Below are 23,893 nucleotides of genomic sequence, written 5' to 3' on the forward strand. Positions count from 1 at the left end.
GATGGAATGAATTAAGAGAACCTGAGAGGTTACTTCATGATATCAGAATTTCATGAAAAAATCCTCAATCTAATCCCACCTTTTAAAAATCAAATTTAGTGAGGTACATTTACTTGGAAATTTTCTTCCTTGTTAGAAAAAGGCCAACAGAAACTTGACATAAATTTATTTTATATATGGCAGGCTTGGGGCATGGACTCCAAACATGACCCATAAAGGGAGGCCGTGATAGTCATGGGTTCACAGTCCCTTCTCCGTAATTTCAAAATTTGAAATGAAAACCGAAAACATTTTCTAACTTCTTTGGCGGCAAAATCTGACCCGACCTGAACTCATTTGGCAGCAAAACCTGTTCTGACCTTATGTGAAGCTATTTATAGTCTTTAATTATCCACCTTAGTGTGATAATTCATACATTTTGCTGCAGAAGTAAAAATTCTTTGCTTGGGGGGGGTACTGTCCCTACATATGTGGGGACGAGCCTGTAATATTGGTATATACCTTTCTAAAATTTGACAGGTTCTAGATTCCAAAGCTTTTCTGGTTGCAGGGACTTCAGACAATGGATTGTGGGTCGGCACTGAGTCCTGAGCTGGGACGGGAGATGAGCCAGCATGACGAAAGGTTAGCTTGCAGGGAGGAGGAAGGGGCTTGTTTCTGTCCTTAATCGATTCCAGATAAAGTGGTGTTTGGAACGTTGGGCACTATATCAAAGGTCCCTCAATTATTTCCAGGTGCAATCTAACAGAGATTAGCTTGTTTGGCAATAAATCTGAACATTTTGACAGGGTGGTTTTGAAGATGATGTTTATAAAGCCTTTTCGTTGTTGTTGTTTGTTTTAAAGTAGTGAATTGTGGCTCATCAGTAAGAAGAAAAAAAGCCTTAATATATTGTTTAGGAAATTCTTGTTTTTTTGTTGTTCATGACCATTTGATTAGGTCATGAAAAATAACATATATATATTTTTTTTCTAGAAGAAAAAATAAAGATTTGGGTAAATTATTGTTTGATTAAATCATTGTGCCTTCTTGCAGAGAAAATAATGATAATCATGTGAGGGATAATTAATTTCCCACAATTAGTACATAAAATGACTTTCTCTGTCATCCATCTTAAATAAAAATTCCCACTTATGGGTATATTATACAACTTAATTATGTATATACTATACAACTTAATTTTAAAAACTTTTCATTCCATTTTTTCCTCACAGTTACACATAAATGTAAGTATAAAGTAATTTATTACATGGCTATATTAACAGCTTAAAATCTAGAAGCTTCTCACAACTTCTTATTCTCCTATGAATTGTATAACTGTGGTCATTGAAATCTGTCAGTTCTCCACTCCCAGGGAAGTAACAGGAACATGCTACCATAAGGCATGTCATTAATATTATTGGAGGTACCAATTGATATACTTGCTTAAACAGTGTCGTTAAGAAAACCAAAATTCTAAATCATTTCTGAAGTTTTAATGCTCATAAAACTCAGAGCCCTAGTTAAGCAGTTTACCGAATGCAGGCTGTCCTTTATCTTTGACTCCCAACTCACTAGTCTTTTAAATTATGTTGCAAACCACATGAGATATGTTGGTCTGGCATTTCTACTGTGTGTGTGTGTGTGTGTGTGTGTGTGTGTGTGTGTGTGTGTGTGAAACCAAACTATAATTGTGCAAAGCTATTTTGATTCCGCCTCAGTACCGTACCATTTATTCTTTCGACAAACATTTTTTGAGCACTCACTGTTCTGGGTGCAAGGGATTCGTCAGGGAACAAGATAGGCAAAAAACGTACGAAGTGGGTACTAGTAATAAGTCAATATGGAAATTCCACGAGGGGCCTCTACTCTAGAGAAAAACTAGATTTCAGAAAGGGGTGACCGCTGTCGCCAGGGAAGGAGTTGGAAACATGGTGGAGAGGTAGCAGGGCAGGCCTCAAGGTGGGGACCCTTGATTGGTGAGCTCAGTTCTGACAGGGACTCGATCAGTTCTGGAGAGGACGTTTAGGTAGAAGGAACTGCGTGGGGGGAAAAGCCCTGTTGCGTTTGTGTCCCAAAGAAGGAACACTTTAGTGGACAATTACATACGAACACCCTATTTAATGGCAAAGCAAGTCCTTGGGTTCTTTCAGGGACAATTTGCATGTTGTTCACAGCTAGAACACAGATGATTCGCCATTCTTGTGTTTTGTTTTTACTATGGTGAACTACTCATAATATAAAATTTAGCATTGTAATTGTAATAGATGACAGTTGGCATGAACTTTAAAGACTTCTATACACTGCTCTCAAATGTCTTTTTCCTTCTGGGATTCAGTGAATGTTTTGTGAGTTTTAAGGGTAAAGAGCAAGATTTGAGGGCATCAGCTGGTGATACATGGTACCAGTACAGGGTAGCACCCAGTGAACTTGTGAGAATGTTGAACTTTTGTTCTGCTTTTCACCTTCCCTTCAGTGCTGCTCATTGTTAACCATTGTGATTTAAGTACCGGGAGGAATTTAGAGACTTAAAGAAATGCGACTTAAGCCTGTAATTAACAATAACTGCCCTCCCCCCACTTAGTATACAGCCTACTCAATAACTTAGAAATACAAATAAAGACACACATCAGAAACTAAACTTGATAAACCTTTATATGAGGATTGTGTACCGTAGTTTTTGCGAATATGGAGCCTATGAAATATGCCTTGCCTTACAGTATAGTTTTCATAATTCTGAGCATTGGTGTCATATTTAATGTCAGTGTTTAGTGAGTATTTAATGAAAAATTAAGTGATAATTATAGCAAACTGAGCTAATTCCTTGACATGAAGCTTAATCTCTAGATAGTTTATCTGGGAACATTGTGTAATTTTCCTTTGTTTTTTTCACGATGCTGGCTTATTTAGCCTTTACTTGCGGTGATTTCACCACCAGGTAATTTACCTTGGCATTTTACAGAATTGGAAAATCTCTTTGGAACATTTCATGTTATCTTAAATATTGTTTCCACCATTTTTAAATCTAATTCATTTTCACATAGAGGCAACATCAAAACTACATACAGAAGAGGAACCACGGTTGTCTGAATATTAATGAAAAAGATTTTCTGTGTAATTACAGGTAATTAAGTGAATCATGTGTTCGAGTAAATATTTATGAATAACTTCAAAGTTTCTTTTTAAAAACAAAAGCAACCACAGTTACGATTTTATGGATTCCCACCCCACTGCCCCCACAGAGATGTTTATCAGAAATTTAATGGACTGCCTCTTACCACACATGTGGGGTTATTTCACTCAGTCTGTTGTTTTGGACAAATCGAGAAGCACAAGAAACAGCTTGGTTTCAGATATTTGAAATTCCCTTTTCTGATCCATTAAACAGGGCTCGTTCTCCTCAACTGTTCTTTATGTCTTCAAATTAGAAAAAAATACATAGGCTATTTATGAAGTTAGAATAACAATAATAGGTTCCAGAATTCCAGCCTTTCCTTTTAAGAATTTGTTAGATATGACTTTTGATGACTTCAGTTGTGTGAGTGTGCTTGAAAGAGGTGCTAGGAACTTGCAGCAACACATGGGTGCTTGTGAAGTTTTTGCCGTCTTTCACTGAGTTTTGCTATTTTAGGGGATCTCTAGAACAAAACTAAAAATGGACAGTCCTCTGTATTATCAAAGTGTAAAACCTACAAAACAGCAGTTTTAAATGCTTAGATTTAATGACACATTTTCTCTCCTCAGTCCACCTGCTGAAAATGCTTTCAACGCTAATCTTTCATCTCTGTATAAAGGTCTCTTAGGGAGTAGACTTTCGGCATTATGCTATAGTCCTTCATGTAAATTATAAACATGCCAATTCTAGTTTTGTCTTCAGAAAGTAGATATGCTAATGTAGCTACATTAAACTAACGTGTCAGTATATGCCTTTTATCTTCTGCTTTTAAAGCTTTTCTGTAGTCTGTAAAGTGGAGGTTCTCCGAAAAATATTATCATCATGGGCTTTGCCTAAGGAAGATAACTCCGGAATCACATGCACCAGAGTTTAAGTCCTTGTTCTGCTGCTTAATATTTATGCAAAGTTTGTCAGGTTACCTAAATGTCCTAAGTCCTGGTTTCCCAGTCTTTAAAATGAGGATATATTGCTTATGTAGAGGTTTACTATAAGGATTAGAAGCAGTATATGTATGTCAAGGGCCTGGTGCAGCTCTTGGCCAAGAGTAGGCATTCATCATAGAGTAGCTGTTGTTGTCCTTCGTGTGAAAAGCATTGCTAGCATAAGATAAGATTTGGTACTACTGATTGCCTGTGAAGAAAAGCAGAATTTAAGAGTTATAAGTTCATTGTCTCCCTGAATCAGAATTTTTGTGTATCGTTTTCATATGACTTGTTCTCTTCTCTTCTTTACAAATCAGAATAGCCTGTTCCCCGATGGTAAAATGTATTTGTAATGTTGATTTCCTTCCTCTTTAATAAAAAAAAAATTAGAAATTTGTCATCCAAATATAACGAATCTATATAAAATTATCTTTTGAATTGTTTTAGAAAATTGCATATTTACCTGTAGTGAAATTTTGATTTAGGAACAGATTTATGGGATATACTGCATTATAATAATAAAAATTGGTGTAGCGTTAACTTCTAAAGGTACATGTCAGGTAGGGTTTGGATTATTAGCATGAGTCTATTAGCATGGTAGTGGATATTTTACTCTAGTATTTGTGCTCTAAAAATCCTTGCACTTCGTACTTTACTTAACCGTTTAGAATGAGGGAACAGGTTGCTATATAAGAAAGAACATTGTGGGTTTTCTTCTTGACTCTGCTATAACAGCAGCAAGAAGAAGTGTAGTAGAAGGAACGTAAGATTCAAAATCAGGGGATAGTTATGTTGAAGACATTTAAGACAATTTATATGAAAATATAAAAACGTTCATTGCATTTACCACTGTGACATTGAACTGAAACCTCCCATTTCCTAATCTCTGAAATGTAGTTGAAACAGTCGATACCTATGACGCTTATGGGTTTTAAGACACCACTTTCTAGCAACAATATTGAATCCATACATTGAAAGCGGTAGTGTAATGGGCAAGATCTGGGGCGGTGCTGTGTGTTTGCTGAAGGGGACAGAGACCAAGAGAACTTCCTCTGTGTAGTTGTCACCTTCTATTCAACACCTCTAGGTGATTTTGTCCCTAACAGCGTAGCCACCTCATGGCTAATTTACATTCTAGTTTTTGTATTTTTACTACTGAAGTGTAAAGAAAACAAGGAACGGTTATTAATCTTTTCACCTTTCTCATAGAATCCCAGCTGCCCTTCTGTGATTACCACCACATGAAACATTCTAAATTTAAGTATGGGATCTGAAGCAGTTTTAGAGAGAACACCCTATTTAATGGCAAAGCAAGTCCTCGGGTTCTTTCATAGATGTCCCATCGGGGACAATTTCTGTGTTGTTCACAGCTAGAACACGGATGATCCGCCATTCTGGTGTTTTGTTTTTACTGTGGTGAAGTACTCATACTATAAAATTTAGTAAAATGCAACTCAGTGGCATAACTACATTCACAGATGTTGTGCCACCATCACCACTATCTAGTTCCAGAACTTTTTCATCGCCCAAAATGGAAACCCTGTACCCACTGAGAAGTCACTCAATATTCCCTCCTCCCCCAGCCTCTGACAGCCACCAATCTGCTTTCTCTAGGGATTTGCCCATAATGGATATTTCATGTGAATGGTTTATGGTTTATATAGTAGGTATCCTTTTGTGTCTGGCTTCCGTCAGTTGGCATATTTTCAGGGTTTATCCATGCTGTAACATGTATCAGGACTTGATTCCTTTTTTTAGCTGAATGATATTCCATTGTATGAATAGTCCCCATTTTGTCTATCTAGTCATCTGTTGGGGGATGTTTGGGTTGTTTCTATCTTTTGACTATTGTGAACAGAGCTGCAACAAAATTTTGTGGACAAGTTTTTATTTGAACACCTGTTCCCAGTTCTTTGGGATATTTACGTAGGAGTGGAATTCTTTGGTCATGTAATAATTCTATAAACATAAAAATTATTGACGAACTTGCCAGGATGTTTTCTTCTAATAAGTTTTTATAGTTTGATTTCTGTTGTATTCATATTTCTGTATCTTATTATTTAACTAGTCACTTATTACTCTTGGGATTTTTTTGGAGGGGTAAAATATAGCGAAATTTTGTGTCTATTCATCATAGAGAGGTGGAGATGGTGGGAAGGGGTTTGTAGAGAAACTGTGACACAGATAAATAGAGATAGGAGCCACTCATGAGCTTTTAGTGAATGGCAGCAGGTCAACGTAGAGCATAAGAGAAAAGTAAAATTCTTGTGGTAACGTTCCTGATGAGGATTTTTCACTTGAAGTAGGAACTTTAAGCAGTGGCAGAACTGAGGAGACTGCAGGTTGTGTTCTCTCCCTGAGCACAAGCTATCGACTATCCCAGAACAAAGTGCATGAAGTGGACTCTGTTCTTTGCACTAGGCCAGGAAAATAGTTGGTGCATTTAGCCACACCTGGTATGAGGTTTCTGCAGAGAGAAGTAAGTTAGAGGCTTAAAATATCAGATGCTCTCTTTGTTGCATATGTTTGTGGTTAACTTTACTGTGGAGCAAATAGTATATAATTCTCATTTCATAGTAAAGCATCAGTCATTCTCATTTGTTTCTCTTTTAATATTTAGAGTGAGAAAATGCTCCTGGGCAATGTCACAGAGAGGTTTCTGAGCTAGGTAGGCTGTGACTGACAAGGTAGCCACTATTTTGGTTTCTGTTTTGTGGGCAAAACGAGGTGAGCTGTACCACTAGGCCTTTCCTCAAGAGCTCCCGAATATGTGATTGTAATCACATGTCACCATAAGCAAGTATTAACTGCTTTGCTCTGCAAAAAAGTATTGGAAAGGCATTTGCTATGGGTTGCGTGATCTTTACAGAGGAAGCAGGAGGATTTCTAAAATATTAGGTTCTGAGCTTTTTTCTAGGTGGGGTAGGTTTGTTGTTTTTCTTTCTTTTTTGGTGATACCCAACCTTATGAAAATATGCAGTTAGTCAAGTTATTCCACACTCTGCTGAGCAAAACTGGTGTTACCCCATAGAGTACTTTCTGGTCCTGACATGTGTTATATATTGAAGATTTAGGATTAACTATTCAGGAAAGGCATTCAAAGTCTGTTTTGTGGTCTTCTGTGGTCTTCTGATACAAAATACAATGTAGCCTTCATACTTGAATGCTTTAACAATTTTTTATTTCTTTAAATTTATTTATAACTAGAAAATTTTTATAAATTTCAATTCTAAGAGGATATATTCCAATAAAATGTGGCCTCTTTATCTAAATATTTTCTTAAGATTTCTTGCTTTAAATTTTTTGTAACTGGAAGTTTTAACAATTTCTATTTTTATTTCCTTCTCTTTATCCCACACCGTTTTCTGTAAGAATTTTGGACTCAGGTCTTATTTAAAAATGGAAGATACAAAACTAAAATGTTGGAAATATTCCTGCTGAGAGACTCAAGTAGTAGCTATGGTGATGGTAAAGTATGGTCGATCTTATCAGGAAAATAAGCTTACTCACATAGAGATGTAGGAGAAAATCCACTTGGGAATACACCTTGACACCTATCATTGACGATGTCTGTGTCTGTTGGGTGGGTTTTGGATTTTTAAATGATGTTCACAGTGGTTCTTGTCTTGTTACATACTTTAAAATGTCATTGAGTCCCTAAAATGTCATTGCAGTTTGTGGTTTCATCTTCTTGAAGCTGGTCAGTAGTCAGCAGATCTCATTTGTAGAAAGGTGCCCGGGAAAGGAAGGCTTAGTGTTAAGCATGTCAGGTCTCTTTCCTTGAGCTGCCAGCAGGTTGGAACCCAGCAGAATGAGCCGTGGACACCTGCACGCGGGTGAAGCACGCTGTCCTGCGCTCCATGGGTGCTGTTCTGCCCTCAGGGAAATTGTCGTCTCACAGGACGACCACTTTAGAAGTTTATTTAGAGAAAGAGCTCTAAGTGATGCAGTTTGAAAAGGTAATACATTAAAAAAAAATAAAAAGATAACCTAAAGACCCGTAAGAATACAGACTTAAGAGTGTATCGTATACTATGGTGTGTGACTTGAAGTTCATCTGGAAAGGTTTTCTGGAGAGAGCTTGTTTCGAACCAGGGCGGCAAGCTCATGATTAAAAAGCCAGAGAAGTAATATAAATGAATAAATGGGGGGCAGTGTAGACAGTTTCATAATTTTGTAAGAAAAGTCAGAAGTCTAGATTTCTATCTTAATTCTCTTGATATTGAAATACTGAAACTAATTAATATATTTTTTGAAAAAACTCATTGTGTGGCCAAAACAAGCAAACAGACAGCCAGCCAGGACAGTCTCCTGGACCCCAAGTTTGTACCTTTGCTTTTAGCTGTTTTGTTTTAGCTGTTTTTTAGCAGTTCTCTCTGAGTAGAACTTTAGAACTGAGTTCCTGAGTCTCTAGAGAATCCTTGTGGCAAACAATTATCTAATGTAAATCTATCTTCCTTTATTTTATTGGTGAAAAATTTTTGTTGTACTCTTTTGATTGTTCAAATACTGAGATCAGATTTTGCCCCACCCCCACCCCAGGGGAAAAGAAGTAGAAATACCTGCCTTAATAGATTTAGCAAAATAATTCAGTTCTTTATGCTATATTACTACATACAGCAGATTTCTAGGATCCTATAGCAATCTAGATTCATGAACACAGCTCAAATCTCACATATTTAGAGTTCAGGATTGGGACGTGCACAGTCGTAGTGAAGTATCCTGTTTTCACTAGTCCGTACCGAATTCACATGGCGTGCAGGGTTCTTAACAAAATCATGTGTTTGTACTATGTCGTTACGCCATAAGACTTTAACGCCGGTGATGTTTATACTTACTGTTGTAATAAAAAGCATTTTGTTGAAACCTAACATGTATATTTTAGTTGGTTATGAAAGCTCAGATATGGATATTTAAAAAGCGTTGTGTATTCAACCTTACTAAATACTTAGTTGAGAGCACAAAAATTAGCTTGGATTTTATGATAGGAGGTATTTGAAGACTCCTACTTCGAATGGCAGATTAACGAGAAATGAATATGAATATCATATTTCCTCAGTTCTAAATGGCAAGCTACCTTACACATTCAATATGCCTGGATTGGGGTGCATTTTACAATCCATGAATTCTCATCTCTGCTGTTGTCCAGACAGCAGCCATGATGTAACTGTCACGGGCTGAATGTGCAAACTTGGTGTTATTCCAGGTGACATGACCACAGTGCCTCAAATTTTCAGTCGACAAGGTACTTAAGGATCCTTTGAGGGAAGAATTTTCAGCAAGGGTGAGAGTGGGGTGGGAAAATATCCTGGAGATAGTTGTGGAGCACTTTAGAAATGCTTTGTGAACCACCGCCCTGGTGGCACAGAAACGTATCATGTGTGTGAAGACTCACCAGTGTCCCCACGACCTGAAAGCACTCGTGATAAGGATTAGTAAGCTCCGAATGCGTGAAGTTTTAAAAATGCCTTAACCAGTTTGTTTCACTTGTATCTTCTTATTGTAGAGTGTATGAAGGTCATATATGATATAGTCTATGCATAAATGAGTCTAAATAATTATTTTCAGAAAGAATAAATTTGAAAGTTCACATGATACGCTTTGTGTCACAATTTCATCGACAGTATTTTTCTTTCTTTATGTTACATGAAATAATGGCATATCTCATAATCAGTGGCCTCCTAAATTGATGAAAAACAATAGTGAAAAATTGACTTCCCAAATTAAAAGTCAGAGCGCAGAAATAGTTTGTGCTTTTAGGACTAAAATTAGAAACGTGATGGTGTTAAGTGTCTGTTAGATGTGATCGTAATACTGTGATGCTAAATTATAATTTTAAAAATGTTACTTCGTTCTGGAAAATAATATAATTCTTCAAGGTTAAATCAAAGTCAGAATAAATGTATGGACGATACACATCTTCTTTTCAAGTTCTTTCACCTTACTTTGTAAAGGGCAGCTCAGGGGTCTGCAGTGTGCACCAGCTTCTCAAATCGAATGTGAAAACAGAATTGAACATCCTGGAAGTTAGCTGACTGTCACTTTAATTCCTTCAGTAAATACATTTCACCAGTCGTAGCCCTTTCTTTTCCTTTTAATCTCATTCTTATTTTTAAAAATATAGTTGTATTTTAATCTGTTGTTGATTGGATTGGCCACACATTTTCATTTTCAAAGCTCACTTTTTTGTGTGTGTGTTGATAGCACTTTATTGATAATTGCTTCAAACCGGAAAAGTCCATCAATGGGTGAATGGAGAAATAAATTGTGGTTGTGATGTTGTGATTTATTTTTTCTTTTAAATTTTTATTTAAGTTCTAGTTAGTTACAATATAGTGTAATACTGTTTTCAGGAGTAGAATTCAGTGATTCCTCACTTACATATAACCCTAGGCACACTTTTAAAGTATGACAGTGTTAGATGTCCCCAAATACTCAGTTTCTAAATTTGAATATTAGGTATTGTTAAGTCGAAAGCTGAAGAAAACAAAAAATCCAAATGGGCATTTTGTTGTGTGATATATTGAAAAGAGAACCGGTATCATGGTATTGGTAATATATGTGATTGGAGAAATTGAAAGTGTTTAACTTAACTTGATGTGTAGAAAATTCTTGATAAGAATACTTCTAAATCTTCTTTGAAACTGTGGATGTTCTGAGGTGATGTAACTTCACTTCTGAGGAGACACTGAATAATATTTGCAAAGGTGTGGTTGGCGTATTAATCAGAAATATAAAAAATATAAAAAGAATATTAATGCAGAGGTAAGTTGGAAAGGACAAAGCAAAAACCTTGTTAGTTTACGAAAATGTCGGAGAGCTACGAAGAAAACTTCACTTCATGATGGCAATGCCTTGTCCAAAGATAGATCAGCTGCTGCGACATTCTGTGTGCCTGCTTTTCTGCTGGACATAAGAGGTGAACACAGAATGGTGGAGTTAAAAATCACTTACCTTTAGATCTTTATGTTCTTGTTTTTCAATCTGCCATTTTGTTTTATGTTTACCTTGTAGAGAATGTATTTTATTGTCTTTTAAGCATACCATTTATCCTGGAAATACCAGAAAATACAAAACAGCAAAAAACAGAAGAAAGCTATATAAACATTTTGAAAATTCTATTCCATATTTTAGACTTTTTAGAAATTCTCATCTTTTTTGGACTGTTTAGAAAACTCTAAACACATGTATTTTCCCTTTCTTTTTATAAAATGGCACACTAGCCTGAAATTTTTTAGAATACGTTTATACCAAGTAAATGCCTCTTAACTGTGTTACTTACAAGAAAGGAAACTGTTAATGATACAATTAAAAGCTACTTAATGATACAAACAAAAGCTGCTCATATATCTTAATCAAACCTATTTATCCCTAGCACACAAGAATGTTTTTATAATATAAAATATTAATGTGTAACATATAAATATATAAGGCATATTTATATGTAACATATAAATATTACACAAAGTATTGTATATATATGTATAATGTTTTAAAGCCCCATGATTATTTAGACAAATGTTATGGTACAATTCACCTGTGATTTTACATTGTGATTTTTAGTTTCAGTAATTTCCTTTTTCACAAGATGTGGCAGATTACTGAATAGTTGCGATGTTTTAGTTCGAATAATTCTAGTTCATGTCAACACAAACAGAGGTTCTTTATGAAAGCATAGTGAGTACTCGTCTTATTTTTTTTGTCCTCTACTAGTTTCTTTGATAACAAGCTCTGTGTTAGGTACCTGTTCAGACAACCCAGAGTAATATGCCACCTAGTGACCCCATTAAGAATTCACAATTTTCAGTCAACAACCCAGCATGCATTAAAGTCATTTCAGAGGATAGGTCTTTATCAAAATGCTTTTGAATGACACCTATATACATGTTGCTTTGGGTCTTCTCTTTTATTTGTGTTCTCAAATTTCAATTATGGTAAGAATATTTGGATCGGACGTAGAAGAAACTTCAATGTATAATTTCCTTCCTCCTGACCTAATAAGAAATGTGATAGTCCTCAGTAAAATCTAAGTTTAATAGCCAAATTGCCTAAAATTGTGGGCAGATTAATCTACTCCGTGCATGGAATAAAGTTTAAATGAATTTAAAATACATTGTAAGCACTATTTCAACTAACTACAAGCTTCAGGGAAAAGTATTATTGGTCTTTTCCCTGAGGAAGAAGTAAGAGTTGGGGTCTTTGAGAATTACTTACATCAGTTGTAAGAGAAATGCTGTATCTTATACAAAAACAAAATATTAATCCATAGTAAATTAGTAGTAAAAACAATATTTTAAGGACCTTTGGATGAGGAAAACGTCATTGAATCGTTGTTATTAATTATTAATGTTTTAAACTGTCGTTTTTGAAACCTATTTCTAAGTGGTTAAATATTTTAGACTCGTGGTGTGTAACATCTCTTGGAAAACCGTGGTGTTTCTGCGTACGCGGCAGTCACCATGGGTGTGTGTGTGTGTGTGTGTGTTTGGAATAGGCCCTTCTCTCTCGGTCTTACGTGTGGCAGTGTCTGATTAGCTTGGTTTCCTAGAGAACTGTATTATTTAGAGGCTCTGGTAATAAAGACTTAGTTTCTTATTTAATTTCTCTTAGAATTAGAACACCATGAAACTGTAGTTAGTGAATTTGACAACGATACTTCCTGTTAGGTGTGTGATTTGGCTTTCATAGGTTTAAGTTGTAGGTTAAGTGAGCAGAAGTTACAAAATCTGATTGTAGAAATGCCCTAAGTCTCTCTCTCACCTTCGGTTTCTTCATCTGCAAAAATAGGGATAAGATGATGTCTTGTCTGCCTCGTGAGTGTTTTTTTTTTATTTTTTAAGATTTTATTTATTTGTCAGAGAGAGAGAGAGTGCAAGCGAGCACACAAGCAGGGGAAGCGGCAGGCAGAGGGAGAAGCAGGCTCCCCGCTGAGCAAGGAACCCCATGCAGGACTCCATCCTAGGACCCTGGGATCATGACCTGAGCTGAAGGCAGACGCTTAACCAACTGAGCTACCCAGGTGTCCCCTCATGGGAATGTTTCAAGAATGAAATGAGATTGTAAATATGAACCTGTTCTTTGGTTTATTTTATTTTTTTTGTTCTTTGGTTTATAATGTAGAACAAGAGTATAAATATAGGTTTCCAGGGGTGCCTGGCTTGTTCCCTGTGTGGGGTGTGCAACTCTTGGTCTCCGGGTTGTGAGTTTGAGCCCCATATTGGGTATAGAGATTACTTAAAAATTAAATTTTTAGAAATTAATTAATGAATAAATGAATGAAAATTACCATAGTAATCCTATACTACAGTATTTTAAGAAGTGCCTGTTTATGAGAAATGGAGGAATAAAATACTACAATCAGTGGGACTTAGTTTAACTACTTCAGTATGTAAATAAGGATGTTAATGAATCAAGGCCTGGCCCTCATTTTGAACTGTCAGACTTAAAGTTATTTGAGAGATATATATAAATGGTTTTGAGACACATTGGTTATATAAAACAGATGGTTTGATATTTTCTGAAACTGTGTATTATTATTGGATATTGTGAATGTTGTCTGTGACAATTCTTAAATACTTACTTTGGGAAGTTTTCCTCTTTGGGAAAAAATAATTAGAACCTGCCCACAGGGCAATTGGTGCTCATTATGCCATTTCAGACTTGTCTGTTCCCTTTGCAGTGCCTTGTAATTTTATAATTTCCTTTTTGTGGGCGCCTGGCTGGCCTAGTTGGTAGAGTATGTGACTCTTGATGTTGGGGTCGTGAGTTCGAGCCCCACGTTGGGGGTAGAGTTTACTTTAAAACACTAAAAAATTTTTTTCTTTTTGTATACTGTTTTCTTTTTCCTTAGAAGTTAATTCAAACCTAGGACTGTGATGTTGAGATGGCCTCACCCTTCCTGATTGCCTCTGGTTGCTAGAATCTTTTAATCCTTATAATCTTTTTTTCACGCTTGAATAGAAGAGAGCCTTCCTTTTGCTCTGTCCTGTTCTTTTACTGTTTTTTTTTAAATGATTTTTTTATATAAGTAATCTCTATACCCAGCAGGGGCTCGAACTCACAACCCCAAGATCAGGAGTCACATGCTCCACTCACTGAGCCAGCTAGGCGCCCCCTCTCTCTTGTTCTTAAACATATTGTTAATCCGCTTAATAAGGGCAATTCCCCTTTTCTTTTTTCTCTAAATACATATTTTTTCTCGTTAACTACGAATATTAAAAAAATCTCATTGATGGAACTAATAAAGATGACAGAGAAAGGGGAACATATGGATGAAGGGGGTCAAAAAGTACAAACTTGCAGTTATAAGTAGGTCCCGGGAATATCATAGACAGCATAGTGACTGGGGTTACCAGTACTATATTATGTAGTTGAATGTTGCTAAGAGAATAGATCTTAAAAGTTCTCGTCACAAGAAAAATACTGTATCTGCATGTGGTGATGGATATTAATTTTAAACATACCCTGTGGCCATTTCGTGATGTCCACATATATCAGACCATTATGTTGTACACATAAAGCAAATACCAGATTCCATGACACTTCTATCTCAATTCCATTTTTTTTAAGGCAGCATATGCAGATACAGTGGTTGAAAGTATGCCTGTTTTCAAACCCTGCCTCCCTAACTTATAGCTGTGTGACCTTGGACAGATTAATCCGCCAATTTGTGGCTCAGTATAATCTGTAAAATGGGGATAATATTATCTACCTGCATAGGGTCGTTATGAGGATTCTATGAGTTAAAGACCACCTGGGCCGGGAAGGCACTCCGGGAGGGCCTGCCGAATAAAGTGGCCTCATGCTGACCCCTTTCTTGATCTTTTCTTTTGGTGTGAGTATTTTCTCTACATGCTTTCTTGTAATTATTGCTTTTCCAGGTTGTATGCATTCTGTCTCTTGTATGGCAAAAGTTAAGCCTGCTTGCGTTTTATAGGAGTGGTCATATGTCTGAAGGAAATGAAGACAGTGCAGGAATGGACAGTTGAATGGAATGGAGTGGTGGTTATTGCTGAGTTATAGTTCAGACAATATACTGGAAAGTAATGGCTTGCCCTGAAGTCGCACAAAGCTCCTTGTGTTTGCCTTGGTCATTTCTGTGGATCCTCTTACATTCAGGGAGAAGCTCTCAAGTAGAGAAATACAGTTGCTTTCAGGAGAAGAAGCGAAATGAGGGTTGCCATGATTGCCTGATAACTGAAATGTCGGGGAGGCTTGCTTTCTAGAAGACACTGCGAGGCCTCACATGTTGGTTTACAGAGCCTGTTTATCTCTCAGTCCCTCTGGGCTGAAGCCTCTTTATGAAAACTCATGATGGTATCATCTAGTCTTCTAAGTGGATAATGGCACAAGTCTAGGATTGTGCCAATTGTAACATTACAATGACCAACTGAGGTAATATTGCTGTGGTGCAGCGTCCTTAATTTGAGGAAATATTAAATATCAGGAGTCACATGCTCCACAATTTATAGTGCCTTCCCTGTGTCCCTCACGGCCTCTGATTTTGTGGGCTCTCTTTGGACCCACAAGATCTTTTGCTTTGATTTGAGAATGCTTTAAGCTAAATATAGTGTTTCTTTCAATGCCTTGAAAATCTTACACATTCATGAGAATCGTGAGAACATCTCTTGCCATCCTACTTGGCAGGCGTAAAGGCATCTTGAACATTTGTTTTTTTGAGTTTTGAACCAAGGTCTCTACCACCTGCTAGCACAGCACTGACCGGAAACCCTGGTAACCTAGAACTGTTTTTTTTTTTTTTTTCTTCTTCCTTCATCTGACTCAGAACCCTAGAACCTCAGTTTGGAAGTATCTAGAAAAAAAATTTAGTTCAGTAAAAGACACCAGTACTCTCTCCGGGGACTCATGGCTGGACCACAAGGTAAAATTGCTGTCCCTGGACAGATCATTTCTGAGGCTACTAGTTCTGTAATCTCACTTTTCTCTTCTTTCCTATGACATCCCTTTCTGTATGGCTGAGTTTCCATCCCTTCTCTCGTTCATGGGGACTTGCTGGTCATTCTTCAGCACTCTGCTGCTTTTCCCACCCTGATACCATCACGATTCATCATAAGAGTGATGTTCCTATTTTATGTATCTTTCCTACTTATTATGGTTGTTTAATTTTTTTTTTTAAAGCATAGATCTTTGCAGGTAAATTAAGAGAACCTTCCAGGGAAGAATTAAGAAGGGCCAATCTCAGCCAAAATAACATGGCACTTTCTTCCATTTTCCAGAACATCACCTACTCCCCATAACGCCGAATTCACTAGAAAATCAGATTTCTCTGCATCTGCCACTGCATTCCTTAAGACTTTCAAATGGGGGCGTCTGGCGGGCTCAGTTGGTGGAGCATGAGACTCTTGACCTCAGGGTTGTGAGTTCGAGCCCCATGTTGGGTGTAGAGAGCTCTTTAAAATCTTTAAAAAAGAAAGAATTTTAAATGACATGTGTTAAAATATATCTGTTGAGACAAGCAATATGGAAATTTGTAACCGTTCATGACGAGTCTTTAGACTTCTTTAAATGTCCTGTGTTAAGCAATGCTATAGAGTAACACAAAATAATCAAGACAGCCTTATAAATGAGGGGAAAATGGTTAAAAACGTATTTATTTTGCATTATTTTGGTATTTACATGTAAAATCCAAGTCTGTCATTTTGGAGTGAGTTGTCAGATAATATTTTCATATTTGTAACTGCCATTTAGAGATAACTTAAAGTTCAGTGCAAAGTGATTATTTTTTAAAGGAAGACTTTGTTAACCTGTCAGAGTTAAAGATTGTTAATGGTGATTAAATACGAGAGAAAATGGGAAGCAATATTTCACCAGCTGTCCTGAGGAAAGCAGGAATGTACAAGGATGGCAAACGAGAATGTTATATTCTTAATTTTTACATTTAGAATTTTGTAATCATCTTTTCATTACTCTTCTTTACCTCTCACAAATTGTAATGATATTCTGAACTTAAATTCTGATACAACAACGTCAAAATCAGTCTATTGAGTTAAAGGGTAGTATCTCAAAAAAGATTGAAAGAGTACAAACCTAATATTCTTCTGTGCTAGGAGACATTGAATGGGCTCTTACAATAAAGTATATATAGCTATTTATTGATGCCTGCCCCATTCTCTGGGTTGTGGTGTGTGTGTGTGTGTGTGTGTGTGTGTGTGTGTGTGTGTTTCGGATATTGCCTTTTACCCAATATGACTGCTTTCTGTAAATTTCTGGCATATGGCTTGCCCATATCTAGAGCCTACTGTTTGTTTTGCACTGCAACAAGACCTAGAGAGAGGTGTGGACAAAGCCTTCTTCCCCCCTCTACTTCCCCTCAGGGAGTTTACCTTCCTAGTGAGAAGATAGGAGCTTATACAACCAGAACCCGGGTGGCACAGACACAAAATGGAGGATAGACCATGTCCTCCACACGTTTCACAGAGATGAGGGCTGCGTCTGGGGAGAGGAGCTAGAGAAAAGCCCCACGGCGAACTAGGATTTGAATTGCGCCTTCCAGGATTTGACAGTTTTAAGTAAGCTGCTGGGAGAAAGTAGGCACTGTGAGAAGAATGGGATTTGTATTAACAATTAAGTGAAAAGTGTTGAGTTAGCAATTGAAAAATGTAGATAAGATTTTGTGAGATTTTAGAAAACATAGTTATTTCCTTCAGAATACATGGTATGAACATGGTATGAAAATCTGAAGGTATAAATAGTGGATACATACCCGGTGACAGGGCAGTCCCCTGCAAGGAAGGGTCACTATTACCAGTTTCCTCCAGAGACAGTCGTGTATACTCAAAATGTGTGTGTGTTTGTCTCAATCCATCTATCAAGCTGTCTGTATTTTTTTTTCCTGGGTCTGACTTTTTCCAAACAAGAGTTACCTTGTTCTTTGCTGCAGCCTGTCCCATTATGTGGAAGTGCATGTTTGAGGTGCTTGAACCCTTCACCTACTGGTGGACATTTGACTCAGTTTTAATTTTTAGCTTTTCCACGCGCTGCTGCAGTGACTATCTTGCCCATTTATCTTTGTGCGTATGTGGCAGTGGGTTTGTGGGATACATTCTTAGAAATGGAATTCTGGGAGCAAAAGACGTACACGTGTCAATGTGTAGGTATTGCCAAATTTCCCTCCACAGAGTATCTCCCATGTTACCCCATATTTTCCTATCAGTAATGTATGGGATTTGTTTCCTGGAAGCCCTGTCTTCATGGAACATTGTCAAGACTTTTGGATATTTTTCAATATGAAAGGTGAAAAAAATATGAAAAAAGGAGTTAAATTTGCATTTTTTAGTTTCACAAGATTTTAAGTAATATAAATAGCATGTTTCCTCATGGACTATTTAAAACAGGACATTTGAAAAAGATTTGCTGTAAATTTTTTACTAGAAGGATTACTCATTGGATAAAGTCTCAGTAATAGCTAAAAAAGTCAAGCTAAGGGCAAGCTGAATCATGTTGGGTATGTGGGGGACAAACTGTCTCTGTGTTGTGGGTATGTGGGCAGTAAATTACTTCTACATTTTTCTGGCTTCTACGGTTTTAAACCCCATTAAACCAGTAAAAAGAAATGTAGTGTTTCAAACTTCAGCCTGACCCTGAGTGGGCTCAACTGCTTGAATAAATGACCCAGTGAATGAATCGGAATCCTAACCTTTAGACAGGTGAGATTTCAAAGATTGAGGAGACAAATCTCCCGTTCTAGTTTTATTCTCTGATCGTCTAATTATTTTAATTCTCTCCACCCAAATAGCAGTGAGGACAGAAGGAAGGATCATGCCTTGTATCACCCGTGGTGTCCACAAATCCTAAATGTACTTTATAGGTAAAATGGCTCTGGGTTTCTTTGTGTGATTCCCCACTCCCCTGCCCCTTTATATCCACGCCTGCTATGAGGCATTTTGAAACTTAATATAGCTGTAGGATTTATCTTTTTAGTTAAAAAAAAGAAAGAAGGAAGGAAAGAAACCACATTAAAGGGAGAATACAGCCAATCCAAGCATACTTATCATTTTTCATGTTGTGGACTGGTGTTTGAAGGGAATGCTGCCCCCCAAGTAAGTGTGATTAAGGGGAGGTGGGATTTTAGGTAAATTTTTGTTGTAATTGTGGTGTGGACCTCAGACATGATACAGGAAACAGACAATGGCTGGGGGTGGGGACTTTTGTATTTTTTTCTAACAACATCGAATGAGCCCAAAATTCACAGGAAGAGGAGAAAAGACATTTTTTAAAAATTACAGCCAGACAGTTGGTAATTGGTGTGTGGTGTTCACAAGTATGAGGGGAAGTGAGAGGACGTTTCTTGGCATGGCTGTCCTATTCCTAAATAAACTACACATGTGTTTACAAATTAAGAGCGCACCAGTCTATGGCGCCTCAGTCCCAAGGGTGGTTGCACGCTCACAAATGGAAGGCTCCCACAAGGAGCTTCGCCTGCTGTGCCAGATAGAAGAATCCTCAAGAAAGGCAAAACTCCAGTCACCTGTTTCTGAGGAAAAGTCTCTGCTCTATTTTTAACCCAAGTATCTCCCAATTTAGCCTTTTGGGGAAAGCCTGTCAGGGTGCCATGACAGCCCTACTTTTCCTTCCCCAAAGGAGCTCCCTCCTTTGCCAAAGCCATATTCTAGCCTAGAAAGTAGTGCGACTTCCTCTCTAGCCACACTTTTGGGAGTACTCTAGGGAGTATGGGTGTTATTCGTGCGCTATTTATAGCAAAGCGAGTTAAATGAAAGCTGGGTGCTGTGGCGGCATGGGGGTATTTTTAGTACTTGCAGCACTTTGCGCCTTTCTAAAACCGCCGGCTTCTGTGAGCAAGATGTAAAATCACTAGGTTTCTTTCTTTACAGATCTGTAGTGCAGTTAAAAAAAGAGAAAGAAAGAAAGTTTCTCTTCCCTCACATTTCTAAATCTGTGGGCTTGCTGACAGTTTTCGTATAGTTGAACATTTTTTTCATTCTCTGCACAGGCCTGCATTGAGTGGCATATCTTCATTGGCTCACTGATTAGAATGGTGGTGCGTGCATACTCGTGAAGAATGTTAACACAGAAAACAGCAGGTGTGAAAATGAAAATGCCCCTTCAATCCCGATCTGACCAAATCTCCTCAGTGAACAGTTTGGAAGAGAGCCTGACAAACTTTTCTTGCATATTCTCATTACCTGTAGAAGGAGACACACATAGGGGCTTATTTTTGAACCTCAGACAATTTTATATGTTCTTTCCTGAGCCATTGCTTTTTCCCATTTGCCATTACATTTCGCTTATCAATGCATGCTGATACATGTAGAATCACCTAATTACTTTGTAAATATTTGATGTTTGCTTAGGATTCTGCCATATATTAGTAAACCCAATTGCTGCTTGATAGATTTATGTTATTCTCAGTTTTTCACTCTCGGAGGCTGCTGCAGTATATATCCTTGTACATGTAAGAATGTGTACTCATGCAAATATTTCTCTGATATGTTTGGAGTGGAATTTTGATATATACATTAAAAACACTGAAGACTTTAAGATGAGCAAATTGGCTCTGTCATGACAAGTTTCTCAAAGGTAGGGTTCTTTTAGAGCCTGAAACCAATGGCCACATTGGTGATAGGTCCTGTCAACTCCCCATTGAAGGTTCCACGATGTGGGAATCTCTCCTGAACTTCAGAGACGTACTAAACTGTTCTTTATTACCTCTGTGGAGCTCTCATCATCGTGCCTCTTGACTCACTGTCATCGCATCTTTATCCCATGTACCCCTCCCACCATACACACTTTCTCTTAGTTGTCAGTATATAGTATGAATTTGATAAATTCATTCGTATGTAATGTGCTTCCAAATGGAGACAGGATAGTAATTTAATCTATTGTAACAACCATGTTTTAGAAAGCCAAACCCATTTGGGAAATTACTTGAAGGATCCAGTTGGACCTCGTGGACCTCATAGGCTTAAAACACAGCCGTAGCTCAAGAAGAGACCAGGACCAGGAGCTGGAAAGCCATACGGAGCTAAGGTCCCTCCATCTCCCCAGACCATATGGTTTCTGATCTCTGTTTCTTTGTGCCCATCTCTATTTTTTGGATGATCAGTGGTCTTGCCCACCAAGCAAAAATAAGACACCCCTGGCCATTTTTACATCACTGCCTGGTTCAAGCCTTTTAAAAGATAACACAGTCTTGGAGTCCTGATTCCAGATCCTAGGACAGAATATTTTATTGATTGGCTTAGTCTATGTGTCTATCCCTGGGATAGGGAATTAGGTAAAGGAGTGTCAACATGCCTGAAGGTTTCTTCTTGTCATTCGCTTCCTCCTCCTTGGATGTCAGTGCTTTGCCATCCACCCAAAATGTGCCCCTTGCCTTTCCCTCTCATGATTATGCATTTTTCTTCCATGGCACTTAATCTTGAGCTACTTATTTTTTGTCTTTTTCTCTCATTAGAATATTAGCGTTGTGGCATAGGGGAACATATTGATTATATTCATTGCTGTAATCCCAGGGCCTAGAAGAGTTGCCTGGTGCACAGTGGGCACTCAGTAAACATATGTTGAATGAAGACACATATGGACAGACCTAGAAGACATTCCTATATCTTGCAGAAGCTGTGCCTTGGCGATTTTCAGTGGCTAGTGAAATTATACATTTCAGCTTCTCTGAGAACTGTTTTCTCCTGTATGTGTTTTTGACTACTTTTCTTATTTGAAAGAACTATGTATTTCAGTATCTCCTGCTTTAAATAGGGTTTGCTAGATGGTTTCCTGGACTGGCTGAGAAAGTCAGGTATTATTTTGTTTGGTAGAAGCATTAACTGAGATGCTGGAGGATTGCACACTTTGTTCAAAACCGAACAGCTAGTAGATAATGGATCTGTTTTAGAACCCAGGTCCCCTGATTCCTGTACTAGCGTTAATCTCAGTAATTCCTAGCTTTTAGAATTAATTATGTGGAGTTAACAAGGAGTTTTTAGTTCAGACTCATAGGTGCTATTTCTCAATAAGGTAAAACAAGGAACCATGTAAAAAAAAAAATCAGTGGGGGCACCTGGGTGGCTCAGTCAGTTAAGCATCTGCCTTCAGCTCAGGTCATGGTCCCTGGGTCCTGGGATCGAGCCCCACATGGGGCTCTCTGCTCAGCAGGAAGCCTGCTTCTCCCTCTTCTGTGTGTTCTCTCTCTCGTTCTCGCTCTCAAAATAAATAAATAAATAAATAATGTCTTTTAAAAAATCAATGGTATTATATACCTTTTTAAAATAAAAATTCCTGTGGAATCATTCTATATACATGAAGTTTCTAATACTGAGTCATATTTTCATAAATTTGTATTTTAATACAGTGTCAGTATAATTGCAACATTTCGATTGCAGAGTGTTAGTTTCATGTTTGGATTGATGGTCTGTTTTATGCTTCCCTTGTTTATGGATCTCTGAAAACGTATTACCAAAGAACAAATGCTGTGGAACTGGCATTCTGCTTCGTTTAGCTTTGCTTGCTGTTAACAAACTACTGTGTGCTGTGTATAAGGAGCTTTATGGATACAATTTGAATCAGTGAAATATATAAAACCAAAAATAAACACTGAATTGAAATGTATATGCCAAATAATTCTATTAGAAATTATTTTTCTATACTATAACAGAGATTTTAATTTTAAACATACTTCTTTTGAGAAAGTGTAATAGTTCATTAGTATGTGTCCCATCCAGCAGTAAATGTATATGTACTACTTTCTGTACAGAAGGAACGTGTCCCTGCCTTTGAAAGTTTTAAATGTAGAAAGAAAAGTTACATTTAAAAACTAACTGCAGAATTACATTGTATTTTAAATGTATATGAGCATTCTTCCTTTGTGTTTGGTGCCGTGTCTAGCAGATTTCAGTGTATAGAATAGACCATGTAGATGTTTGTTGAATGACTAAATAAATGAAAAACTGAAAAATTAAACACACTTCCAAGCAGGGTGATTAAAGGAAAAGGTTGATGAAGATATCAGCTTTTCAGAGGCAATCCAGGGGCTAATGGGGGTATTTTAGGCATGGGGACTGAACATGAGTAATGATTTCCTCTTCCAAGGAAACAAAAGATAATGTGCTGTGGCATAAAACCTCCTGACAGACACATAAGTGTGAGCTGCGGCTGTTAAGAATCTTGTATACTAGACAAAGGATAGGCCTCGCGTACAAGACTTTTCTTAAGCGGCATATAATAAGTTGTTTTAATTTGGAATTCTATGGAGTAAACTTCCCCTTACCTGTTATTTTTGTTCACCAGTGGTTCCTTTTCTTTGCCTTATTCAGTTTCAACTATCATTCTGAAATATCTACTGTACTTCTAAAAACAACCATCCGAGGACATGTGACCTAACCCAAATATGAGACCAGGACTGGTGAACCATGGCTTCATGGTTAAAGAGTAACACAGAATTAAGTATAACCACACTTACCCTGCTCAGTCAGATGATGTTTAACTGAAAGCATTTTTGATGCCCTCAGATTCCTTACTGTTATTTTAAAAAGGAGGTTAGAATTTATTCATTATGCTAATACATTTTCACTTTATTCCCGTATAAGAATGAGTCATCATGAATCACACATTATAGGAGCATCTTAGTCATTGTACACAAATGAAGTGGTGACACGGAAGACAATGAAATATCACCTTGTTTGTTCCATGATGGTAAATATGACTTACAATTCAGATTTTATTTGAGGTTATATCATATGGCTAAAATGATGACACTTCCGTCATATTTTTGAAAATCAAATATGAAATATTTTTTTTTGTGAAATAAGGCTGCTTAATAATATTTATTCCATTTGAGCAGTAC

General features: G+C 37.3%; 1 protein-coding gene across 7 annotated transcripts in view; it reads left to right on the forward strand.

Annotated features, from left to right (window-relative positions):
- ANK3 (ankyrin 3) overlaps positions 1 to 23,893 on the forward strand; it is a 641,190-nt gene that overhangs the window by 145,996 nt on the left and 471,301 nt on the right. Inside the window, exon 1 of one of the 7 annotated variants that reach the window (XM_048218874.2) lies at positions 6,513 to 6,556. The exons of the other annotated variants lie outside the window; for them this stretch is intronic. The gene's annotated coding sequence lies outside the window, so the exon portion shown is untranslated. Of the gene's footprint in view, positions 1 to 6,512; positions 6,557 to 23,893 lie in introns of those variants that run through there. 7 annotated transcript variants of the gene reach the window in all.

Source organism: Ursus arctos, unplaced genomic scaffold, assembly GCF_023065955.2.
Source record: "Ursus arctos isolate Adak ecotype North America unplaced genomic scaffold, UrsArc2.0 scaffold_7, whole genome shotgun sequence".
NCBI lineage: Eukaryota > Metazoa > Chordata > Mammalia > Carnivora > Ursidae > Ursus > Ursus arctos.